The sequence below is a fragment of the Pseudonaja textilis genome, chromosome 1 (assembly GCF_049901715.1).
Source record: "Pseudonaja textilis isolate UNSWEBS1 chromosome 1, rPseTex1.2, whole genome shotgun sequence".
Classification (NCBI taxonomy): Eukaryota; Metazoa; Chordata; class Lepidosauria; order Squamata; family Elapidae; genus Pseudonaja; species Pseudonaja textilis.
Window position 1 is genome coordinate 77,537,883 of NC_141990.1, and position 10,391 is coordinate 77,548,273.

At 37.7% G+C, this 10,391-nt stretch overlaps 1 pseudogene across 1 annotated transcript; it reads left to right on the forward strand.

Moving 5' to 3' along the window:
* Positions 1-257: 257 nt before the first annotated feature.
* Positions 258-9,260, forward strand: LOC113439227 (acetyl-CoA acetyltransferase, cytosolic-like; annotated as a pseudogene). The gene is made up of 8 exons (XR_015745123.1): positions 258-265; positions 670-679; positions 770-887; positions 2,144-2,287; positions 6,845-6,967; positions 7,665-7,816; positions 8,429-8,539; positions 9,017-9,260. The product of XR_015745123.1 is annotated as an acetyl-CoA acetyltransferase, cytosolic-like (transcript).
* Positions 9,261-10,391: the final 1,131 nt, after the last annotated feature.

Genomic DNA, 10,391 nt, shown 5'->3' on the forward strand with positions numbered 1-10,391 from the left:
TTCCACCACTTGATTCGTGGCTGGTCTACGTTCCTTTTGTCAATCTTGGTCTTGGGCTTGCTGATCCTGATCTTCGCCATCAGCGGCCTGTGATCGATAATGTACTGTACTTATAGCCGATGAACAGAAAGGTCATACGGTTGTGGTTAGCTAGCAGTAGGTGCGGACGGTGGAGGAGAGCGAGGACTCAGATGAGGGGCCAGGACCATTAGGGAGTGGATAGCTGCCTTCAGAGATTGTGGGGGCTAGTAGCAGTGATGATGAGGTTCCCGAGGAGCCTGTGCCAAGTGCACGTGCACGCAGGATTGCTCATAGGAGAGAGCAGTTACAGCAGCATGGGCGACTCGGGATTAAGGCTGCAAGGTAATAGCCTCTCCCCCAAGAGGATAAAAGCCAGGTGTGAAGAAGCGTTCTTTGCAGAAGGCAAAGATGCTCTGAAGCTCAGCCTCGTGGACATTATAGTATTTTGAAAACTCTTGTAAACTATTTCTTATCCGTGGGTTTTTGGCAGCCTTGAAAAACAACTTGGCAAGGCTCTTTCTTGTTGGAGCTAATTAGTTGGAAGCAGCCTTTTATCTGTGAAGAAACAGAATTTGTAAATGAAACCTTAAAAGGTGGGGGCTGCTGCCTTTGTCTTGTGTTTGCTCTCTTGGAACCAGGTTGGGTCAGAACACATACAGTGAGAATGGGCACCCCAGAGATTATTTCCATCCACTTTGAAAGAAACTTGCTTTTAATGTTCTGAATGTGTTAAAATATTTTCCCCCAGGCTCCTCATGTCATTCATCTGCGTGGTGGGGTGAAGATGGGGGAAACCTCTTTGCAAGGCACTATTATTGTAGATGGCTTGACAGATGCTTTCCACTGTTATCACATGGGTATTATAGGTAAGCCATGTGAAAATAGCATTTACAAGGAGATTGGATGAAAGTGTGGTCCCGGCTTTATTTCATAGAAAAAGGAAGAGTTGACAGAAAGCAACTCCTCTTTGAGTTTGGCATCCTTCCCAGTATGTGTTCTGTTATCTGTGGATGTCCTCCATCCCTTATCTTGCCTGGTTTGTGTTGTTTTTTACTCTTTATAATTTAAACGGCATTTCCTCCTTCTTGTAACTGCTTGTGTGGGAGTTTTTTTGTCTCCAGTCAAGGATATTTGGAGCTTTGAAGCAAAGTGATGGAATAAAAGGGGCTTCACTTGTTTTTTGTGACTGTGTTTATTTTGTATTCTACCCTGGGTCATCACATGTGTCCCGGCTTTATTTCATAGAAAAAGAAAGAGTGGACAGAATGCAAGAATTATAAGGATGGGAGGAAGAATACTGAGTTTGCCAGCTGTAATTAAAAGAATCCCTGTACCCAAACGCTGCAAAAGCATGGAAATACCTACATAAGAGCTATGGTGGCGCAGTGCTGCAGGCTACTTTTGCTGACTGCCAGCTGCTAACAGTTCAGCAATTCGATCCTGACCATCTCAAAGTTGACTCAGCCTTCCATCCTTTTGAGGTCGGTAAAATGAGGACTCAGATTGTTGGGGGCAATATGCTGACTCTGTAAACCGCTTAGAACGGGTTGTAAAGCACTATGAAGTGGTATACATAAGTCTTACTGCTATTGCTATGTCCATGCATGTATGATCTAGGAAAAAAAGTAAAGATAAAGAACCCCTATTTAGTAGTAATAGTAATAAATAACTACAGTTTATTTATATAATCAGTATAATTGCATCGATTGTAAACTTTTACTTATATTTAATGTATAGTATATATGCCATGTAATAAATGCTGTGTTATAAAATAAATAATCCTCAAAGGGATCCTCCACTTTGCAGTCATTCGCACCTCTTGCTCAGTTGATTTTTAATAGCTTCTTCTATCCTAATCAGCTAATCAAGTAGGATCAACCTCACAGGACTTCAAAATTATATTTCTTTGCCTGTAGTGTTGCGTACTCATTTATTCAATGGAAGTAAATTTCCAATAAAGCCCAATTCAAAACTGGTGCAAATGTGGAACATTACATGCTGAAAACGATGCATTCTCTTATCAGTATTAGAAGACTCAGTATAATCAATGTAATAAATATATAGTAACTAAATTGTGATGCATAGTGATTAGAGTATCTACTGCATTTTTTAATTGTTTCAGCTGAAAATGTGGCCAAACAATGGAAGGTTACTCGAAGAGAACAAGACCAACAGACTGTAATGTCTCAGAACAAGGCTGAAAATGCCCAGAAGTGAGGATATTTTGATAAAGAGATTGTACCTGTTGTTGTGCCTTCTAGAAGAGGTCAGTGAACAGTTTGACATACTGGACAAGTGGCTGGGACCTATTTCTAACTATAATGATTCATCTTTGTATTCATTTTATTTGCTTCAATTCCTCCTCCCTAATGTGTTAAAATAATTGGTGTATTGGGAAGGGAGAGGCACTTAGTAAGAGTTAGTCTTTACTGCTAGATGAAGATAAAATTGTGAATGTAACCATTTTGTGCTGCCAATTATAAACATCTAGACTTTGAAAGAAGTATAATTACAGGTCTGGAAAGAATATCATCTATCATTCACTGCTGCCACAATGTCAGTTTTGAACTGGTTCATAAATTGAACCAAAGTTTCTTCCTGTTTCAGTAACAATGGTTTTTTAAAATAATTATTAATTTAATAGTAATTTAAAAAATAATCCCACTGAATTTTAAAATTTTTTGTGAGTTAATTCCAAGACATACTAAATCAATTTTTTGAACCTTCTTATGACTTTAATCAGCTAAACAACACAGATTGGGTTCATGCTGTACTTTTCCACATTACTAGAAGTGATCAACTGAATTCATATATTAAGCCACAGAGCTCTACATTGGGATTTAAATACAGCATGAGTCCAATCTGTGTTGTTTAGTTGATGTTAGTTGATAAACTGTATGGCTTAATATATGAACTCAGTTTATCACTCCTAGGCTAGAACACACATAATTAAGGAGTGTGGGAAATTGCAGTCTCTGAAAAGGTAACTAATAAGACATTGTCATACAAAGGGAGAAATAAATATAATGTTACCATTTTTAATAACGAAGCATATGGTACATAGCTTGTGAACTGGACATTAGAGTTCCAGGATAAAATGCTACTGCAGATGACCCCTCTACAACACTCAGTTGAAGGGCAGTGCATTTTTTAAAAATAAAACTTAAAGTTTCAACAAAGAATTAAATGTAAGAAAGAGAAAAATAAAGAAGTAGAAAAGAAAAAGTCAAGAGAACAAGGTTAGGAGGGCAGAAAAGGATATATGTCTGTCTGTCTGTCTGTCTGTCTGTCTGTGTGTGTGTGTGTGTGTGTGTGTGTGTGTGTGTGTGTGTGTGTGTGTGTATAAACTTTCCACTTTCTTTGGTAGAGGTACAAATGTGACATACTGTAACTTTTTACTCCTAGACTAAAAGTAACACACAGTATTTCTCTAATCATAAAATAGTTCTGATCGTCAAATGCCAAAATCAAAGTTTCATTTGTCTTGGATTCAAGAAAAAATGTCCAAAAGTGGTTTCCAAGTAGAAATAAAGATACATAAGAATCTTTTCTTTGATCGAAGTGTTTTGTCATCTCCATTTCATCATCAGTTCTTCCGTTGCCAGTTGAAAAGAGAAATATAATTACAGATCTGGAAAGAATGCCATTTAAAATTCATTGTTGGCAGAATGTCAGTTTTAAAGTGGTTAATAGATTGAACTAGAGTATCTTCCTGTTTCAATAACACATTTTTTTAAAAAAAATATTGTATTAATTTAATAGTAATTTAAAGAATAATCCCACTGAATTTTAAAATTTCTTGTGAGTTAATTTCAAAACATACTAAATAAATTTTTGGAACCTTATTATGCCTTTAATATATTTTTCTATGCTATAGTATGTTTAATAGTGATTTGTTGAATAAATCTCAGCAGACGGACTTTACGCTAACCCAAAATCAACCAAAACACTTAGATTGGGTTCATGCTGTATTTAAATCCCAATGTAGAACTCTATGGCTTAATATATGAACTCACTTTAACACTTCTAGGCTAGAATCGGTGGGATTCTACTGGTTCTATCCAGTTCTATAGACCCCCTTGTTAACTTTCTAAGCAGTTCAGAACCCCTTGTTAATTTTCTAAGCAGTTTGGAGTACCGGTAGTTAGAAGCAATCTCCTTTTGTTTTTTTCCACCCTTATTACATTCTTGGCAGACAGCCTAGACCAGTGGTGGCTAACCTTTTTGGGCTCCTGTGCCAAAAATTGTGCGCGTGCTTGCACGCTCGTGCTCACGTGCCAGCACCCAGAAGGCAATGTGGCCCCCCACATATGCACGCACAATCCACACACACCCCCAATGTCCCCTTACCTGCACTGCACTTCACAGCTGATTTTCAGCCAGCTTGAGGCCTTTTTCAGCCTCCCAAAGCCTTGAGGAAGGCTTCTGCAGGCTTCTGCAAGCTTTGCAGGCTGAAAACTAGCCCCATTTCATCACTTTCTGTTTTTCCAAAAATACTGGAAGTGACTAAACAGGGCTAGTTTTCGGCCTGCAAAGCTTGCAGAAGCCTTCCTTAAGCCCAAAGGCCAAAAAAGGCCTCAAACGGGCCAAAAATCAGCTGTGAGGCATGCACATGCGCAGTGAGGTAAGTTTGCCTGCAGCTCGCATGCCAGCATAAATGGTTCTGCGTGCCACCTGTGGCACGTGTGCCATAGGTTTGCCATCATGGGCCTAGACTTCCTGTCTCTGGAGCTTCTGAGGCTTTCTTAAGGGGGAAGGGTTGTTTTAAGATTTTTACACTGCTATTGGGAGGAAATACTTCCCTGGACAATCGGCACTTTGAAGAAATAATTGAATTATGAAGCAAAGCTTTTAGTGACAGGGAACCAAGATGAGTGACATTCAGTAAGGCTTCTTGGCTATCTAGAAAGATTGACATTCAAACGTGAGTTTACATACTCTTTCTGAGTTTTGGTCTAAAACTGATTTTTGGTGAAGGTTAATTCTGTGCTTGGTGAAGTTTAATCCTGTGTTTATTGATGGGATAATTTTCCCTATTCAGCTTCAACAAGCAACAGCTACTGTTGTGATTTAATTATTTGTATTGTGTTTGAATCTTTTTCCTGCCTCATGGTTTCTTTTTCTATCTAGGGAGAGGGTCTTTCTCACTGCTTTAGTACTACCTGGCACTGTCCTTTTGGGGTATACTTCCAAGAGGCAGGGTGCAAGCTTGGCACTGATTTTTTTTTATTGCCTTTCTGGGGGGCATGTGACCTTTCCTTAAATCTGGATGATTTCCTTAGGATATCTTGTGAGGTGAGTGAGATCAGTTTTAAGTGGTGCAAATGGATCTAAGGATTGCTTTTCCTGGGTGTGGTTTTTTTGGAGAGCTTAAATGACCTCTCTGCTAAAGGGTTTCACTTTATGAGCAAGAGTTGCTGCTTGATAGTTATCACTGCATTTTAGCTATTTTCATTCCTCAAGGTGTTCTGGCGCCCTGGCTGATCTGTAACCCTGGCTTGCAGCTATTTTTAATCTAATGATTGGTATATAGGGCAGCTGTTTGCAAGCAAAGAAGCTTTTTGTATTTTTGTACAGGTAATCCTTGACTTACAATAGTTCATTTAGTGACCATTCAAAGTTACAATGGCACTGAAAAAAAATGATTTATGACCATTTTTCAAACTTATGACCATTGCAGCATCCCCACTGTCATGAGAGGCCAGGCCAGAAGCGCCCCTTGACATGAGTGATGTCGAGTTGGCCATTCCCACCCAGTCACATGACTACCAAGCCATACCCACCAACTAAGCCATGCCCACAGAATGGGTTGATAAAAAAAACTGAATCCCCTGGCTAGTATATATGTAACTAAGCAGTGTGGGAAATTGCAGTCCTTGAAAAGTTGGCTACTAGTCTTTGTCATATTAAGGGAGAAATAAGTATAATGTTACCATTTTTAATAACAAGAAGCACATACTACATAGCTCATGGACTGGACATTAGAGTTCCAGGGTAAAATGCTACTGCAGATGACCCGTCTACAAGGCTCAGTTGAAGGGCAGTGCATTTAAAAAAAATGAAACTTTATTAAGTTTCAACAAAGAATAAAATGTAAGAAATAAAAAAACAAAAGAAAAAGTCAAGGGAATGAGGTTAGGAGTTAAAGGAAAGGAGAAGCATATTTAAAAAAATTAACTACCCATTTTCTTTGGTTGAGGTACAAATGTGACATACTGTAACCTCTTAACTTCAAGACTAACAGTATCACACCATGATCATGAACAGTTCTAATCATCAAATGCCAAAGTCAAAGTTTAATTTGTCTTGGTTTCAAGCAAAAAGCCCAAAAATGATTTTCAAGTAGAAACAAATTAAAGTGTTTGCTTTGTTTTGTCATCTCCACAAACTCTATTCATTTGACCATCAGTTCTTCCGTTGCCGATATCTGTATGTCCTTCCATCCCTGTGGCATACAAGTGTTTTCCTGATATTATCATAAATAAAAACAGACCCATGGGGGGGGGGGGGAATGTATCCATCAAGCCTAAAAGAAAAATCTCTGGTTTCAATTGTGCGTTCTAAGAATTCTCTGAATAAGGTACATATCTGATCCTTGTATTTTTTAGACTTTTTACATTTCTACCAGATAATAAAAATGGTACCTTCAGGCTGATTACATTTCCAACATATACATATCCTTATATATCTTGACAGTTTATCAGATGTTAAATATCATCGGTAAGGGGAGTGCATATCTTTGTTGAAAAAGCATGTGAAGTAGACCTTTCCTTTTTTGCACTAAGTTTAAAATGGCTGCTGCTGAAATACTTGTTTTTGACAGGCCCCACAGAAGTTAAAGCTGGTGAACATCCTTGGCATGGGTGCAACCTAGAAACTGTGGCAAAGATGAAACATTGCTTCATAACTGATGGGACAGGAACTGTGACTGCAGCAAATGCCTCAGGTTGTTTTGTTGAGCAATTTAAAGATGAGCCGTAAAATCGGATCTGTTTCAGTTTTAGCAATCTGATTTTGTTAAGGATGAAGATAAGGAGAGCGGGGACATTTTTCTGATTCAATTGGTACAGTTTGGATTTAGTGAAAGAAACATGAATTACTGGAGTGTGGTGTTGTGTGAGTAAGATCTTAGACAAAGAATTCAAAGGACCAGATAGAAAGTACATGAAACTAAAGAAAAATACCCAAAAAATCTTTCAAAATTATATCTAATGCTAAGTCCACCTCACTCATGATGGGTCACAGAAGAAGAAGAGGAGGAGGAGGAGGAAGAAGAAGGAGAAGAAGAGGAAACCATGTTACTGATCATTAACTACAATTCCAAGTCTTGATTCTGGTACTATATATTCTTTAATTAAATAAGAACTTTGCACTTTTAAAAAAGCATCTATATATCTAACCTAAAAAGTTTTTTTCAGAGGTAAATCATGTTAGCTTAAGGGAGCAGATCTTAGATCTTTTCCAGGATAAATTTCTTTTTTATTATACCTCATCCTGGCCAAAACTGAAAACATTTCACTGGAAATTACTGCTTTATGATAGACATATTGGTGAAGATAAAGCCTGGTGAAACTGATGTATTTAGAAAAATATCAAGCTTTGCTAGATACTTTAAAGCTAAGTTTAGTTGTTTTTCTCTTCAGGTATAAATGATGGTGCCGCTGCTGTCATTCTTATGAAAAAATCAGAAGTAGTTAAATGAAATCTCATTCCTTTGGCACAGATTGTGTCTTTGGCTCAAGTTGGTACTGAGCCTTCAGTTATGGCAACAGCACTCATCACAATGATAAGAAAAGTAAGTAGGGAACAGGGTCCATTACACTGAATTTATGTGTTAATTCTGAAAATCAAACTGTTTTTTTAAGCATAGTATATTCAGATAATACGTATAACCTGTTCCAATCCTTTTGAATTATGGTAGCTTTGCTAATAAATGTTTCATTAACTCTCCACATTAGTGAATTTTTCTGTGTAATTTTTCTGGATATTAAATGTGCGCTTGTGTTGGTGTATGCCCTTGTGCACATGCTACGTGCACATGCTTTTGTGGAAAGAAAACAAGTCCATTGATCATTAGTGAAGATTGAATTCTCAAAAGTTAATTGAATTGTGCCTTTTTATTGTACCTATAGGAGGGGATAAGTGCAGCATCAGTGGAGATATTGGAATTGTATGCCCTACCCCTTATGTGTATTTAAATTCCTGATTAGAGTTTATTTTAGCACCATAAATTGGAGCATTGGAGCATTGAATTATTTATTAAAAACAAACACTGTATTTGTAACAGAGCATCATTTATTTCTAAGTATTACAAATAATTATATTTTTTCTAACTCATTATTTCCTAACAGAATTCAGCCATGATTTTTAACCATGTTAACTGAATGAACTTGTTGATCGCTTGCAGGTGGAAAAAGCTGATTGGACATTGGATCAATTGGATCTGTATGAAATTAATGAAGCTTTTGCTATCATACCTATCATAATAATAAAGGAACTAAAACTGAAGCCAGAAAAGGTATATTTAACATTGCCATAAAATCACAATACCCCAAATACTGCCAATATGTTTACTTATAGCCTGGAATACATATGCTGCTCCAGATGAATAGAGCACTGAAATATATTTTGTTTGATGCTAACATGCAATATTTTCTAGGTGGGATGGGAAGGGTAACATTCAAAATAGTCATCTGAAATAAATTGCAGGACATTTATTTTGGGAAATTTGACAAACTATATGGATGGTCTAGTGCAGATTGATACTTCAGTGACTAAAAGCTTATCTTTCTCTCTGCTATGATCCAGAGCCTTTCAGAAAATTATGCTCACTTTTATTTAAAAAATCTTCTTGTTAAATGTAAAAACATATTACAATTACTTATTGGCGAAGAGTGATTATAGAAGAAATTTGCGTGGACACACAAGGAATAGGGAAGGAAGACTTCTACATTTGATTTAACATATGCTTCTGATGTGTTATTTATTTTGGCAGGTTAACATTGAAGGTGGGGCTGTTGCTCTTGGCCACCCTCTTGGAGCCTCTGGTTGTCGAATCCTTGTTACACTTCTGCACTCGCTAGAATGAACAGGTGGAAAACGAGGAGTTGCAGCTTTATGTATAGGAGGAGGAATGGGCATAGCTATGTGTGTAGAAAGATAAAGGAAACTTTTCTTTGATTTTATAACAATTTGTAACATGACTCATCTTTGAGTAAGTAATAAACAATTTTAGACAATGCCTATTGATACTAGGCCATATCTAAGCATCCTGCTGTCAGTTTAAATACGTAGAACTTTCTTCAACAATCTACTTGGTTTCTTCTCACCTCAGATTTCTAATGAAGACAAGGGATGCACTGAATCTTTGAGAAGCAGAAGGCAGCCTCTACATACCATTCACACCCACCCTAATATTAACCCCTGCAGATAACTTCATTCTGCCTTTGAGAAAAACAGCCATTACATTATAACTCCCCCACCTGCTCCAATACTAGCATAAAGCTATGACCAGTTCGTATGTACACAATGGAGGGTTTTTGTATTCTGCTGCATTATTCTCAGTAGCAAAATACTTATAAGAAATGTACCAAAAGCTAAGTGTTTGGCTGTAATTTGACTTTATAGCTACTGAAACCCTCAGGTTTTCTCTAGCCTCCTCCCCTTTACATTCTGCATTATCGTACAGATACAATATGGTCATTTTATTTATTTGATAGTTATGCAGAAGTCTGACAGCTTGCTTTCATCAACATATTAGTTAATACAGACTTGAGAAAATTTCACAGGAGTAGGCAAATAAAAATTCATTTAGTCTTCAATTGCTCCAGATTGAACTGCATCTTCATAGCATCCTCCTTTTTCACCTTTACTTTCAGGGTGCAACTTAATAAGATCATCAATTTGAAGAATAGTAATTTTTGCTTCCAGTCGTGAGATTCAAATAATTTAACAACCCCTTCTCTGCCCTAATAACCGGCTGGGTAGATAGATGTGTCTGGGTGGTCATGTGACTGGGTGGGCATGGCCAGGGTGGTGTGATACGGGAGTTGCGTGTTGCTAAGGTAGGACTTCCATGAGATTCTCCCTCACATTATATAGGTAATGCTCCAGTTACTGATGTAATAGAGTCTGCCAATTACATTCATAACCTGGAGATTCATTTGATTGAACCACATTAAATTAACATGATCGTTCCCTGCTTTCCCCAATACATTTGTTAATCAAATGTGCAGGTCTTTAAATGCACATGAGGTACTGTATCTCTGGCTGGGGAACAGCACGTGAGGTCTAGTGCTGGAGCAGAGATACCTCATGCTCCCCTGGGCTCCCCACAATTGCTTCTCCCACCCCATCCTGCCCTGCTAGGT